The sequence below is a fragment of the Bactrocera neohumeralis genome, unplaced genomic scaffold, assembly GCF_024586455.1.
Source record: "Bactrocera neohumeralis isolate Rockhampton unplaced genomic scaffold, APGP_CSIRO_Bneo_wtdbg2-racon-allhic-juicebox.fasta_v2 ctg4392, whole genome shotgun sequence".
Lineage (NCBI taxonomy): Eukaryota > Metazoa > Arthropoda > Insecta > Diptera > Tephritidae > Bactrocera > Bactrocera neohumeralis.
This window is the reverse complement of record NW_026091429.1, coordinates 1-6203: the sequence shown is the minus strand read 5'-3', so window position 1 is coordinate 6203 and position 6203 is coordinate 1. Positions and strand designations below refer to the sequence as shown.

The window sequence follows — 6203 nt, the reverse complement described above, 5'->3', positions numbered from 1 at the left end:
ACAAGCATGCGGATGTTATATACGCTGATTTTAGCACAGATTTCGATAAAGTAAATCTCTCAACTCTTGTACAGAAACTTAATCTTCTGGGATTTTAAGCAAGATTTTTTCAATGGGTATCTTCTTATCTTTATAATAGAACACAACGAGTGGTATATGAGGATATTCTTTCAGATTCAGTTAGTGTCTCTTCAGGTGTTCCGCAAGGTCATCGGATTCCAATTCTATTCTTATTATTTATTAACGATATCTCATATCATGGAATTTTCAAATATTTTATTATATGCCGACGACGTAAAACTTTTTAAGTCATACACTTCAATTGATGAAAGGCATCTGGTGCAAGCAGACTTAAAAAATTGTTGATTGGTGTGATCAAAATGATTCGTCATTCAACCTCAAAAAATGTAAATCAATATGCTTTTATTGTAGATCTCTATTAAAGCAAATTTTTAACTTTGTTGATTTGGATCCTAAGCTTAATTTTTATCTTCATATTGATACAATATTGTTGAAAGCAATAGGTATTCTCGGGTTTGTTAAAAGTTGGTGTAAATAATTTAGGGATCCCTTACTTACTAAACACTTTTTAAACTTTGGTTAGACCTATATTGGCTCTGTTGAAATATGTTTTTGTTTTTCGTTTTTTTTTTTTGGTTTAGTTTTTAATTTAAATGTAGTAGCTAAAAATATACAATACATAATATATAATATTGTGTGCACATAAACAATATATAATTAATATCACATAATATTCTTTTCTTATTTATTTGTTTTATACAGAGTACGAACGTAAAAGCAGCGAATAAGCTTACACACGAGCGCATAAATGTCTGTCGCAATTCGTGTTCGGTGTGATTATTTGTGTGCTACCAACGTGTACAACAACAAATACACTTGCTACTTAATCTAGGATTATATAAACTTTATGCACGCGACTTAAATTATGAGCGATTTTTTTTTTTAATTTTTTTTCGTTTTTACTTTTTATGTATTATTTGTGATTTTTTATGCTAAGCTACATACCGTTTTATTTTATTTATTTTTATTTTTGTTTTTAATTTTATGATGGTTTTTTTAATTTTTAATTTCTAATTTTTTGTTTTTGTTTACTTTGTAACTCACAATTTGATGTAGCATTTAATGCTTATTCACTGTTTTTTATATTTTTCTCTAATTATTTTGTGATTTTTTTTTTTGCATTTAAAAAGTTACGTATACGCCTAAGTATGCTAGCGTCATACAACTATAATAAAAATACCAGCAGCTGCTAGCTACGACTTTTGTAATAGTGTGCGTGCGAAAATGCTTTCGTGTGTGTGACTTGAGTTTCTATGTTTTTTGTGCGTTTGTATGTGTGTCGCTGTTATAGTTTTGCTCGCATTGGCTAGCTGTTGCTTGTACCGTTAGCTAAGCAGCTTTTTTCATTCAACTTTTTGTCATTTCGTTTGTTTTTGTAATCACTTCAACCTTTTTTTTGTGTATATATAAGCATTTTTTTGTATGTGTACACCCGTGTGAGTGTGTGTGCTTGTTTGTGTTTGAGTTTTATTGGACATTTTGGCATTTATGGCACAAGTTTCTTGAATCCAGCACCTTCTTGGCCAAGTTTGAGCTCTTCGTAAATTGTCGGATCTACTTCGTTGCATTGTGTGTGCGCGTCCGCGTTCGCATCGTTGACGATGCCATCACGTTGCGCCGATTGGGCGGTGGTACCGGCATGCGTGGCGACCGATGTCACTGTGGGCAGCTGTGCGTAGGTATGTACACAAACATAAGTGTAATATTTATTTTTTTACATTTTTTTAACGCGGAAAAATTAAAATAAGTAAAAAGAAATGTTAGGAAAAGAAAATATCAAAAAATCACCGATTTGTATGTTTATATGTGTGTTGATGTTATTATTGCAGTGTTGCATTCACGCAGCAGCATCACCATCAGTGAGGCGCGTAAATGCCAGCGGCAAAATAAAAGTAACGCGTCATATGGATTGTGAAAGAAAATATTTAAAGTAAGCGCGTTGAATAGTAACGGTACAATGGCAGCAGTTGCGGTCGGTGAATATCAATAGATCGGATGAGATGTTCGAAAGAGTAAAGCAGAAAAAATTGCATGGAAATATGAAAGATTAAAAATAGCGTGGTATGAGGGAATAAATGTGAAAATATTATATGACCGGCGACGTAAGCGCATTGATATTGTCATTTCGTTGGAAAAAATATTATTGACGTAGCAGTTTTTGCCAGCCATCATTATATAAGTTTTGTGTGCCAATTTTACCATTGCGGGAGATGACAAAATTTTATTTATTCACAATTTAATTTACAATTATGAACATTGTTGGTCAAAAACATTTAAATTGTTGTTATTGAAAATTTTAAAATTTTTAAAATAATTTTTGAAAATTTTGTATATGTTAAAATATAGTAAAAATAATATATAAATGTGAAATAACAACATAATTTATATAGATTTTTTATTTTTATTTTTATTTATTTATTTTAAATTTTTTTATTTTTTTAATAATTTTGTTGAATTAAATTTTATGTTATTATCTTTTTTATTTGTGTAAATTTTTGTAAATGTATTGTCAGTTTTTATAATTTTTTAAAATAATATAGTTGAATTGAATTTTTTATTATTTTTGATTATTTTTTAAAAGTTAAATAAACAAAGATATTTTTTTAGTCCTAAAACTAAAAGTCAGATATAGGTTATATACGTGATCAGTTCGAAATCCGGATGTCTGTCTGTCCGTCCGTATTTATTGGTTAATAATTGTTATTATTTATTATTTTTATATTTATGGTAAGTGTAAACTTTTTCAATTATTAAAATATTTTTTTAATGTATTAAATTTTTTAATTATTTTATTTATAAGTTTTTTTTTAATTTAGTTATTTTATTATTAATTGTTTTTAATTAATTTTTTTTTTAATTTTATTAAATTTACAATTTCGAATTAAATTTTTTAAGGTTTTACATTTTTTAATTTTTGTTATTTTTTTTTTTTTTTTTTGATCAAAAATATTAACATTTTGTATTATCAGTATTTGTTTTATTTTCCCCCGAATTTCCCCATCATTCCAATTTTGATATGCACGCATAGTTGCCAAGTGTCAAAGCGCCATTTGTTGTGGATTTTATGATTTTATGCATGTCGCCAATTCGTTTTTATCGATGAAAAATGTTGATGTAGTTGTGCAGATTTCATTTTTTGTCCGTCCAGAAGCCGATTTTCAGCCACGCATGTGCAAATACACACAATCGAGCGAGCGAGTGGCAACAACAACAGCAGCGGCAATCGTTTTTAGTATTGGTTGGGTAGTAGTGGTAATTGTTGTTATTGTTGTTGTATAATCAGCAGCATACAATAAATTGTAATAAAACGAATACGGGAAGATATTGACATTTCAATGGCCAAAACACGGAAGCAAAAACACGTAATACGAAAGTAGCATAAACGGGAGGAAAAGAAAGAACAGAAAAATATATTAAAATTTGTTAAATTGAGGTATTTATCCAAATATATAAATATATATATTTGTATAACAAAAGAATTATTCTAAGTGGATGAAAAATTGCAAAATCAAAACAAACAATTAACAGATGCGCAAATACGCGTATATAAACGCACTCACACACACATACATGCAAACAAAAAGGTGAGGAAAATGGCATATATTTTGGATTCTTCCAAACCATCCTAGTACGATTTTGACCACCACAACTCATCCCTAATCCAAACGAAAAGCGTTAATTTCCAGGTCAACACTGGCATAATCTCTGGCAGATGCCAATATTCATACGGTTATATATGTACACTCATACAAACAAACAACACAAATCCACAAACACATAAAAGTTTATGCTCTCGCTTTACACACTGACATATTTATGTGCCATGTATGCATGACCGTGTACGGGGCATCAATGCAATTCGTTCAGGTGACGTTTATTCCTGCTGTAAGTTAAGTAAATGGGTTAAGCGGCCAGTTAAGCTGTTGCAGCTGCAGCTTTAGCATTTACGCAAACAAAGTCAAATATTGCAGTTGGAAATTATTCACTGGGGGATTTGCTGAATTTTTTCACCACCCTTCTCTCTTGTTTTTTTTTACGATTTTAATAAATGTAAAAAAGGCTGGGCTTACACACTTCGTCGGTCATTGTGTGTTTGTTTTTACTTTATTTTGGTTGCATAAGCAAAGTACAAGTGTGGCATGGAATTTATTTTGAAGATTTACAAATAAATATTAATTGCGCGTATTTACTCTGAGAAGAAAGTGATGGATCTACATAAAATATGGTAAATGTATATAGAATATATAAAAAATATATAATATTAGGATACAGAGTTATATTGAAAGGAAATTTAAGGAAATTTTGGAAAGATTTCCTTCTTGGGAGCTTATATTATGCTTGAAAGCAATACCAAATTGAGCGGAAATTCAGAAATCCATAGACAGTTTTTCAAAATTAATCGGTTATTTATTCTTTATCCATGCTCAGGAAAAAATTAGCTACCCGAGAAGTGTCGGATATTGTGGATAGATTTTTAGCACTCACAAATAGTATTTTTTATTCCCTTGCATCTATTACTATTTATTTCCAGTAAATTTATATCTATTATTCTCCCTTTCATAGTGGATTTTAACCTTAGAAACCCAATATCTGAACTTGAAAAAGGCTGCTGTACGGAGAAAAAGATTTCTCTTCTTTAAATGGCAGCCACTTGAAAAAGATTTCGTTAACCCGGTAATCCAAAAATATGTTTGAGGATGTACTCCTTTCAAAAAAACTTCCCCTCTAACCTTTCCACAGAAGTTCGAAACATCCGTTAAAAATGTTCATTGTCGACATGTGAACCTCTCAGGAGTATACTGTGCAACGTGGTGATATAAATATTCAGAAATGCAGATAAGGGGAAGAGAATTTTAAAAGATTCCAGTATGGCGTCTTTCATGTACCCAACTTCCTTGAGTCTGATGGCGATCTTCACCGCAATGCTTTTATCTGTCATGACGACGTAACCTATATATACAATCGGTTCTGGATAGTGATATCGATAAAATTTTCGAATGAAAGTTAATACCGGTTACCACTACAAGCTTATAGGGAAACAGTTTCTAAAATATGTTGAAGAATGCTGCAGTTCATGCGGTATTAAATCCCAAACCATCTCTGTTTAGTTAAGACCGACTGTCGTGGGGACCACCTCTTTTCTTGATAACTCATATGCAACTTGTCTGAAAAGATATGTTCGCTATAGCTTAGATGTTGAGTTTCTGATATCACAGGACACTCTTTTGTTCATTTTTACCTTAAATTTAGCTTGGAGGGTTTCACTAATATTTTTTAAAGTATAATACATATATATATTCCGAACCTACACTTTTTTTTTTATATCAAATGCCCTCATATAAATATTGTTTTTTGCAAAGATTAGTTAACAATGTACAGTCATTCCTTACTTTAAGATTTTCAAAGACTATTATATACTTCAGACACCATAATCTTCGCCATCATTAGTTTCTAAGCTGTAAAAAGACAGATTTTTCTACAATGCCATACACAAGAGTTGCAAACAAAGACAAGTCGAGGTTTTGAAATAAGTCTTTTTTAAAGACAATATGGAGTGCTTATAAAAAGTTGTTCCAAAGTGGTCTCAAAACAACCGACGAGTCTGATTCGAGGGAAAATCTTTCGATACCGAACAAATTCTTAATAGAAATAGCGATAATGATGAAGCGTCGGTCCAACTTTTCATAAAAAAAAGTTCGATTTTCATTAGTATAACTGAATACTTATATATTTCTCCCTTGAAATTACAGAAATTTTACTTTTTTCCAAAAATTTCAGAGTTGACTTTTTCGCTTTCAAAATTTCCGTATAACTTTTTATTCAAAATTATGTTGTGCACAATTCCAAAACTATTTCGACACACAATTGCTTTTCCCTTCAATTAACTTGCTTATATGCCATAAACTCTCCACCCTAACCAACCATAACCTCAAACAATTATCCACTTTCACACACACACATAAATATATGCAAACCCCCACACACACATATATACATATATGGTAGCATAATTTAATTCCCGTTATCCGCACTCACCTGAACTTGCTCCAGACCGCGTGTGTATGTTGGATTTTCGAAAGCCACACCATTACCAGCCTTACCGTTATGTGCGCGATGACGCC

At 31.0% G+C, this 6203-nt stretch overlaps 1 long non-coding RNA gene across 1 annotated transcript; it reads right to left on the bottom strand.

Moving 5' to 3' along the window:
* Positions 1-1167: 1167 nt before the first annotated feature.
* Positions 1168-6203, bottom strand: LOC126767157 (uncharacterized). The gene is made up of 2 exons (XR_007669020.1): positions 6118-6203; positions 1168-1750 (listed from the first exon to the last, which is right to left on the bottom strand). It is a non-coding gene; the product is annotated as an uncharacterized LOC126767157 (long non-coding RNA).